A 10546-nucleotide genomic window follows, 5' to 3' on the forward strand; every position below is an offset into this window, starting at 1 on the left:
AGATACACTCTTAGTAGACTCATTCACCGAGATGCGACAAGGTGCCGGGTTCGAGTCCCGGCGGCTCCCGATAATAATGAATTCCCCAAGCGTCTGTGACACGGCACACACAAATATACCAAAGTCACACTAATGAGTCCGGTGTGTGTGCCAGGGACGAAACGCATAAGTAGGCATATGTGAAATCCTACATTGGTGACCCCGAGGTGATGGAAATGGCCATCTTAACGATGTGTCCTGGAAAGCAGAAGGTTGATGCGTAGCAAGGTCTATAGATTTAGACAGGTTGTCTCGAAACTGGGTGACGTCACGAATGGTTGACGCTGATTGGTTGAAAGTTACGAGACAACCTGTCTAAATCTATAGAGCTTGGGCGATGTCTGTCAATGACGGCCAATAGCGATACAGAAACTGGATGACGTGTTACCCCACTCTTTAACCTAAGTTATGAGACAACCTGTGTAATCTATAGACCTTGGATGCGTAGCTCCCATATATCTGCAATTTCCAACGAAACTCTAGACGCCCATTTCCATGACGTGCAATACGTGCTCTTTGGTCTGCCGCGGTATAGCGGACCTGAATAGGCGGCATTCACCGTCCGCACGATGCCGCGAAGTGCAGCTCTGATTAGGCGGCAATCACCCGGCTGCACCGATGACCTCGTAACACGCATAGGTTTCGTTCCTCCGTCACTGGGGAGGGAGTCATGTGGCGGCTTCTCATAAAGCTCCACATAACAACAATATATACAGCACTCGGTGGCCTAGAGGTTAAGAGTGTAGACTCACTCACCGAGATGCGACAAGGTGCCGGGTTCGAGTCCCGGCGGCTCCCGATAATAATAAATTCCCCAAGCGTCTGTGACACGGCACACACAAATATACCAAAGTCACACTGATGAGTCCGCTGTGTGTGCCAGGGACGAAACGCATAAGTAGGCATATGTGAAATCCTACAATTCCTTAGAAAAATCAGAAATGAACTTAAATGAATTACATATTACAAAATTGTTGCTCATTTTTAACTAACCCTTTGATCTTAATAGAGAGGTTTTCACGTCACAATTATGCAAAATAGATGGTGAGAAATTACGAAAGTTTGGATTATTTGAAAGAGATCCTAAAATGAGGTCATTTTCATCTGAAGCAGTTTGTTCTTAAATTCGAATGGAATACTAAATCTGGCTCACCTGTTTTTCAACAACAAAATTTATATATTCAATATTGAAAAATTAGGAAAATTTCATTTCAAATTGAAAAATGATATGATACCGTTGAATAGAGATAAAATTCCACGGACAACTTTATCAATTGCAGAGTGATTATGTACTGAATAAAGTAAAAATAAGAAATAATTTTTATTAAAAACTAGTCTTAAATTATTCCTTTTTGGGTAAACTATATTTGTCGCACAAAAGTGTTTCATTTAAGACGTTTTCCTACCAAAAATGCCACATTATAACTTCGACACCCTGTATCTCGAAAACTAGTCATGAAATTGAGTTGGACTTTCTTATTCAGAAAGTCATATTCTACAAAATACGAAATGTTCAGAGAAATTAACCAGTAACAATTTTTCCATTGGGCTGTTGTCCGGACCTTTCTAAATAGAATATCTATCGCAAAAATCATAGATTCCTAAATGCATTTAATGATCCAGTTCAGCATCCTTCACATTCTTCGTATTCAAAACCTTTCTAGTGCAAATCCAGCCCTTCCAGATTTTCAGGATCATAACTCTTGACCCTTCTTGATTACCTGAGCAGGAAGTGTGGAATCTAATCAATTATTCACGGATTCAATTAATTTTTTAATTCGGGAGACAACAGATTTCAAGCACAGACAGCCAAACAACCCAATGCGTTAGACAAGTTTGGTCCCCTCTACAATCAAAAATGAGTTATACTCCTCTGTCCATAATAAAGCAGTTAAAGGTTGAAAAATGGCCGGTAATTATTTTTTCCTGCGCAAAACCAAAGACAGGGTTGAAAACCAATATTAATGCGGAAAATTCCATTCACAGAAAAATACGATCCGGATTCAGAGGGCTTTCTAGTTGAAGGGGAATTTTTCTTTTGGCGATAGTGAAGTAAATTTTATTGAAAAACGAATTGAATATCGCTGATGCTTATGATAGATATATAAGATGTAGTAAAAAGAGTTACAAGAAAAACAAGGTATCAATTATCATAGTTAGAATGATCCGATTTGAGTCAAATATGCTTCAAGTTATTACCATTTTTGAGATGATATCATTACGTATCTCTAATAAAGAATGTTTTTTTTTGAGTAATATAAATTTAAGTTGGCATTACTGTTCGAAATGGCGACCGATTCAACAGCTATCAGGTGATTTATTCTCAGTTTGGTTTAGCAATTCATCATGAATAGACACACGCCTGAACAACGCTTGCAAATAGTGCAATTTAATTTGGAAAATAATGGTTCTGTGCGGAATACGTATCGCGCACTACGCCCATTTTATTTTGTTTAGCGATGAAGCGCACTTCTGGTTGAATGGCTACGTCAACAAACAAAACTGCCCCATTTGGAGCGATGCTAATCCTCAAGTGTATGTCGAAACACCGTTACTTCCAGAAAAACTGACTGTTTGGTGCGCTTTATGGGCTGGTGGAATCATTGGTCCGTACTTCTTCAAAAACGATGATGGCCAGAACGTTACAGTCAATGGTGATCGTTATAGAGCCATGATTACTAACTTTTTCGTTCCTGAATTGAACAACCATGATGTCCTGGAGCTGTTTTTCCAACAAGACGGCGCAGCATGTCACACAGCTCGTGCCACAATCGATTTATTGAAAGACACGTTTTGTGACCGCCTTTTTTCACGTTTTGGACCTGTGAAAAGCCTCCAAAATCTTGTGATTTAACACTGCTAGACAACTTTCTGTGGGGCTATGTAAAGTCATTGGTCTATGCGGATAAGCCACAAACCCTTGACCATTTGATAGACAACATTCGCCGTGTTATTGCCGATATACCGCCACAAATGTTGGAGAAAATCATCGAAAATTGGACGTCCAGATTGGACTACATCCGAGCCAGCCGTGGTGGTCATATGCCAGAAATTATATCTAAAATGTAATGCCACAAGATTATCTTGCGGATAAATAAAATTCATGTCAATCGAATAATTCATCGTTGTTTTATTGCAATTTGAATTTCTATAGCTCTAAAAAAACACCCTTTATAAACACGCTTCGGAATGATAGATACCCGCCAACAATCAATAACAATAACAATAACAATAGCTTTATTCCCTGAATCCTGTACAGAAATATACAAAGAAATGGGAAACCGTCAATAACAGAAAAAAAAAATTAAACTACATCCTAGAATTCATATCACAATAACACAAAAATTCTGAAATAGAGTAAGGTTCTATATTTATAATCAAGTCTGTTAGATTTTTCTTGAATTTCCTAATATCAACTATGTCTAGTACATTTTTGGGTAGATTATCATAAAACTTAATACACATATACTTGCTATTTTTTTCAGTTAGTGTCATTTTATGTATCGGAAAGTGAAAGGGAATGGTACGTCTTGTGTTATTGATATTTCTTAGATTTTCGAAATAATGCGGATTTGTTTTCACAAAAAGAACGCACTCTAAAACAATCTATTCAGTTGTATGGGGAATTCCTAAATGACATCAAGAGGCAATTGCGGAAGTCTAAGACAGATTATAAAAATGCCTTGATAAATATTTGCGGTAATTGTATCAATAACAAAATGACCACACCATTAGTCCGTTAGATAATACTTTTCCCGGTGATAAAGAGGCAGCGGATGTATTCGATTACAATTTCGCACAGTTTTTTATCGATGGAAACACTCACCATCCAGTAAAGAGGGTTAACCAAGGGTAACACAAGGAATAATTCATTCACGGGATTGAAAACTCTGCCACCTATAATTTTAAAATTGTCCAAGAACTTTCGGAATTTTTTATCGATTTCAATTTTTTCTACGCCAAATTGAAGATGCATTCCATGATATTAGTACAAACTCCAGGAAAGTTTTCCAAAAATGTTTATAGCTTATTTATACAGGGTGAAAAAAAAATTATTCGTAGTCCAATTTCTTAACACGTTGTGGAAATTTGTAGATTACGCTCAGTTTATCACAAGGACAATCCTTTTCGCCATCTTTCAGTTTTTATTTCACCTTGATATCTTAATTTCTTTTGAAGATAGACGTTGGCATTCTGATGAAAGCTTGGAATTTTTATTAACACGACAAGACTTCATTTTCCCTATACCCTATACCGGAAATGAATACTTTAAGAGTTATCGAGGAAGAACCGCAATACCTCACTGTGTAAAGTAGTCTGTGACTTCCGGAAGCATCAATTCAATTTCTGAAAGATTGTCAACTGTCTAATCAAATTTGATTGTTATCATTTTAGTTCAATGTTTCCTTTTTTGTGAATTTTTGATGTACTGTATTATTTGTTATGCCTAGAGAATAAGTACATTGTACCTTGTGTCAATGGCCTAGCTGCTGAGACACGTTGAGAAATTCATAAACCAACACAATTTTTAATTACGAATAATTCATTACAATTCTTGAAATGTCAAATTCAGTTATGGAAACATCGAATTTTAGTTTCTTTCTGTGTTTTCCGGAAGTCACAGACTACTCCCCACTGTTATAAATTGCGATTCTTCCTCATTTAAAGTTCGTCCTTGATATCTCTGAAAGTATTCATTTGAGGTACCTATATGGTACCTCATGGCTTAAGTAACCCTCACTATTTTTGTACGTAGAATCGACTGAAATTATAAAAAATTTAAAAATAAAATCTTGATTTCTGATGAATTTGAGTTGTCCAAGTTCATGATCTTCTTAAGAATATCTTGTACATTTTCGGTCCAAACCGCGAACAGTTTTATATTATTACATATTTCGAAAAAAAGATTTTTCTGCCGAAAAATTTAAAGAAATATTACCATTTTTCTCATAAGAATCACATTAACTCGTGAACCGTTGAGTTTTGACCCCAGGTGTGGCATGTTGCTGTAATAGTCATCAAGTCATCAAAAGAGCTATCTGATGATGCAATAATATACTGGGTGTGACTCTTGAAATAAGAGAGTAGTAGTCTGTTTCCGATATAACCGGAAGTTGTAGAGATCTGAAAATATTTTAGGGGGAATGATCATTGTCTGAAACCCCAATATGCAAATTTTCAGCTCAAAATTTCGATTGGTTTTCCATAAACGTCTAATGAGCCATCCCGGTGAATCACCCTGTATAATATATTTACTCAACAGATAGATTCAGAGCAGCTTACTGTACATTACAATACTCGTTGATGAGTTACTCGTTGTAGATTTGAAAAGAGCGTTCGAGACAGTTGATCGAGGAATCCTCATAAAGATATTAAGTTTATTTAATGTTAAGGGATTGGCTTTAAATTGGATTGAAAATTATTTGAGTTGTAGATATAACAGAACAAAAATAGAGAATAGGTGCTCACAAAAAATTGAAAGTAGGTTAGGTGTACCGCAGGGGAGCATTCTGGGTCCTCTGCTTTTTATAGTTTATGTCAATGATTTAAATACAGTGTTGAAGAAGTCATTTGTTAGTTTGTTTGCTGATGATACAGTTTCATGTGTGACAGGGAGGAACTTTTTGGAGGTGACGGAAATAATTAATTCTGAAATGAACTTTCTCTATGACTTGATCTGTTAGAACATATTTAAACTGAATACTTTCAAAACAAAATGTATGGCTTTAGGTTCAAAAACAGATTGTAAAAAATTTTCTGAATCAAATTTGAGAGTATGTATTAATGAATTGAATATAGATTATGTCTCAGAGATTAAATATCTGGGCGTTGTATTGGATCCGCAATAGAGTTTTTCTCTGCACATTGACTATATGTGGAAAATTAGGGAAGAAGAATTCATTTTTTGCTCGTATTTCTGCCTTTTTGTCGGAGTGGACCAGGAGACAGGTCTTCAATACAATCATTATGCCCCATTTTAATTATTGTTCTGCACTGCTGATATCATGTACACAAGGAGATATAAGTAGACTTCAAGTTCAACAAAATGAATTCATGAGAATAATCCTAAGATGTAGTAAGTTCACACCTGTTGTAGTCATGCATAATGAATTGAACTGGTTACCTGTGAAAAAAAATATCAAGAAGGCCAATCTAACCCTAATTTACAAGATAGAGCATGATCTTGTACCACAATATCTGAAAGATTTCTTAGGAAGAAGAGGAAATTTTTATGACTACAATATTAGGTCAGCAAAAAACTTCAATATCTGCACAGTGAGAACAACTTCTTTACAGAAGTCCTTGTTCTATGAGGGTGTTCGTTTGTATAATGGTCTCCCAGAGGAAATTAAGACGGCACCATCTTTGGGTGCATTCTGCGGAAGATTGAATGGCCACTTCAGAGAAATGTGAATGATTATATTATTGTTGTGTTGATTTTCTATTCTTTGTACTAGCCGGGTGCTAAATAAATTTCATCATTATTATTATAATTATTGAAGAATCTGCTTGTTATTAGAATATGGGAAACATTATAGACATGTAGTATAAAAGGGAGGTTAGCGTATTCATTCACCTGCAATACAGACCTCTTGTTACCCTAATCGATAATACATGCTGGACCAAACTACTTCGTAACCTGTTTACATTTCTGTAACCTAATTGAAGAAATCTTCACGTTGTAGTTAACAGGTTGTGACGCCTCCTAGCCACAAAATCATGTTTGATATGCAGAATTGTCTGGTTGGACATCCCCTAATTGATAGATCTCCGTGCTGCCCTTCAAGTCCATAAGATGCACCGGAAACAGCACACAACATGAATTATTCAGCGGAAATCAGTATACGGTACGTGGCATTTCCCATGTGTTTCCCAAAGGAGACCACTAGCAACACTATATTTTCTTGTTTGATACCAACGTCCTCTTTTTATGGCTTTATCAGTGGATTTAATAGTATACTGAGAATGTTTCAGATTCCGACTGCCGCAATCGTAAAAACGTATACCTTATTCTAGAGCCGATAAATGATTCGACATTCGAGGGATTTTCCTCTTTTTGCCTCTTTTTGGACTGAAACTGAACTGATATCTCATTGTTTCATCAATTGAAAGTGAACAACATTTTATGTTATTTGCACGACAGGCTTTAGTCATACTTTTTTTTACCTCATGAATAGTGACTCGATTAACAGATTAATCAATAATAATAATGAAATTTATTTAGCTTCCGGCTAGTACAAAAATAGAAAATCAACACAACAATAATATAATCATTCACATTTGTGTGATGGATTATTCGATTGAAATGAATTTTATTTATCCACAAGATAATCTTGTGGCATTACATTTTAAATATGATTTCTGGCATATTTCCGCCACGGCTGGCTCGGATGTAGTCCAATCTGGACGTCCAATTTTCGATGACTTTCTCCAACATTTGTGGCCGTATATTGGCAATAACACGGCGAATGTTGTCTTCCAAATGGTCAAGGGTTTGTGGCTTATCTGCATAGACCAATGACTTGACATAGCCCCACAGAAAGTAGTCTAGCGGTGTTAAATCACAAGATCTTGGAGGCCAATTCACAAGTCCAAAACGTGAAATTAGGCGGTCACCAAACGTGTCTTTCAATAAATCGATTGTGGCACGAGCTGTGTGACATGTTGTGCCGTCTTGTTGAAACCACAGCTCCTGGACATCATGGTTGTTCAATTCAGGAATGAAAAAGTCATTAATCATGGCTCTATACCGATCAGTATTGACTGTAAAGTTCTGGCCATCATCGTTTTTGAAGAAGTACGGACCAATGATTCCACCAGCCCATAAAGCGCACCAAACAGTCAGTTTTTCTGGATGTAACGGTGTTTTAACATACACTTAAGGATTAGCTCCACTCCAAATGCGGCAGTTTTGTTTGTTGACGTAGCCATTCAACCAGAAGTGCGCTTCATCGCTAAACAAAATTCGCTTATGAAAATCGGGAACAACGGCAATCTCATTTTGGACCCATTCGACGAATCTACGCCTTACTTGAAGATCGTTTGGCTTCAATTCTTGCACGAGTTGGATTTTGTAAGCACGCAAACCAAGATCCTTCCTCGAAATCTTCCATAAAGTGGATGGTCACAGATCCAATGCCTGTGCTCGATGGCGGATAGACTCATTCGGGTCTTCATCAATGCTACGCTCTACAGCAGCAATAGCTTCTTATGTACGCACCGTACGGCGTCTCTGGGGATGCGAGTTATCAATAAGAGTAAACGTGGTGCGAAAACGTTCCATGGTTGATCGAATTAACTGCTCTGATGGACGATTTTTTCGACGATAAAATGGACGTAGTGCGCGATACGTATTCCGCACAGAACCATTATTTTCGAAATAAAATTTCACTATTTGCAAGCATTGTTCAGGCGTGAGTCTATTCATGATTAATTGAAAAACCAAACTGAGAATAAATCACTTAACAGCTGTTAAATCGGTCGCCACCTTAAACAGTAATGCCAACTTAAAGTTATATACCTCGAAAAAAACACCCTTTACAAACGAAGATCCTCATAGAATAAGGACTTCTGTAAAGAAGTTGTTCTCACCATGCAGATATTGAAGTTTTTTGCGGTCCTAATATTGTAGTCATTAAAATTTCCTCTTCTTTCTTAGAAATCTTTCAGATATCGTGGTACAAGATCATGCTCTATCTTGTAAATTAGGGTTAGATTGGCCTTCTTGATATTTTTTCCACAGGTGACCAGTTCAATTCATTATGCATGACTACTACAGGTGTGAACTTATTACATCTTAGGATTATTCTCATCGATTTATTCTGTTGAACTTGAAGTCTACTTATATCTCCTTGTGTACATGATATCAGCAGTGCAGATCAATAATTAAAATGGGGCATAACGATTGTATTGAAGACCTGTCTCCTGGTCCACTCCGACAAAAAGGCAGAAATACGAGCAAAAAATGAATTTTTCTTCCCTAATTTCCTGCACATATAGTCAATGTGCAGAGAAAAACTCAATTGGGGATCCAATACAACACTCAGATATTTAATTTCCGAGACATAATCTATATTCACTTCATTAAAACTAATAATAATAGTTCTCTTGAAAGTATTCACAAACGAGCACTGCACTGCTTTTGATGGTACAATCTTACAATTTCTAAAGGTTGTTATGGCGTCTTCATGATTAAATAGCATAACCTACTGAATACAAATGACACAAAAAATGTCGAAAAATGATACACAGTGTTGGAATTATAACGGAAAACCCGTTAGTTATCGCTAACACTGAATATTTAGTGATGAAATAGAGCTGGAGATAATCTAAACGAAAGAGTAAAAATTGTTTTTCCCCAGCCCTCTTATTTATTTTTGACCTCTCATACAGTACATGATAAGGCCTTTCTACCAATACACACAAAAAAACATAAAATACTATCAAATATTCAAAACAAAAACAACGCTAAACTAAAGATAATCAACTTTTGAGATACAATTTAGGCTTAATATTGAAGTTTTTTCTTCTTCTTTTATCCTTTATTCCTGCTGGTGTTTGGTTGAATGCTTCTATCGCTCGATGAATTGGGGAGTCCTGGGCTTTTCTTGTAAACCAGAGTTCATTTCTGATCTCTATCTCGGGTGTTGAGACTAGGTACATCTTGTTCTAGTGTAAATCTATAATTTGACTTGATATAATTGTTTAACTTGTTCCAATTCTTATTCTGTAACACTTGCAGCCTTGTTGATACTGTATTTGATGCATTTCCCCAACACTGTATTTTTACAATGTTTCCGCTAAGAATCATACAATGGACTAGTGTATTGATGTTGATAATACTATATTTGACACGATTGAATTAAAATATAGAGCAAAACTGATAAATCAGTGAAAAAATTTTGAAAATCTATCAATAAATGACTGAGAAATAGATTATTTAAATTTACGTATTTTAGCGCGGAACGTCTTTGGTCTGTGACGTCACGGCTCTTGCCTGTGATCGCTACACCATAAATTACGTTTAAATACTTAGCCGCGCCAAGGCTCTCGCGCCGTTTGTAGTTGTACAGTGTAGTTTTAACTCGAGTTTTGTTTTTATGTCACCATAATGGAAGAAGGCTTCGTGAAAGGACAAAGTGACAATTTGCCTAAAATAGATATATTCGCAGTGATGTAGTTTTTTTATCAAATCCATCTTATGACAGTGCAGAAATAAACAGGGTTAAACTTTTCAAGTAAGAATGTACTTTTGAGTTTGCTTCATCATGGTTCAACTCATAACGATGATTTATTTAAAAAACGTTTCATAAACTGTTTGTAGGTTAGTACTAGTTGTTGAAGTCTATCAATGGCAAAACATATTTATGTGGGGAGTAAAAATTAAAAAGAGAAAAAAGTAATTTATATGTATGTATATAGTAGGTTATTTCAGCCATCGTGTAACGAACAAAACACGACACGAACGGCACAAGTGATTGTACACCACTGAATTCATAAGCACTCT

The sequence above is a fragment of the Harmonia axyridis genome, chromosome 7, assembly GCF_914767665.1.
Source record: "Harmonia axyridis chromosome 7, icHarAxyr1.1, whole genome shotgun sequence".
Taxonomy (NCBI): Eukaryota; Metazoa; Arthropoda; class Insecta; order Coleoptera; family Coccinellidae; genus Harmonia; species Harmonia axyridis.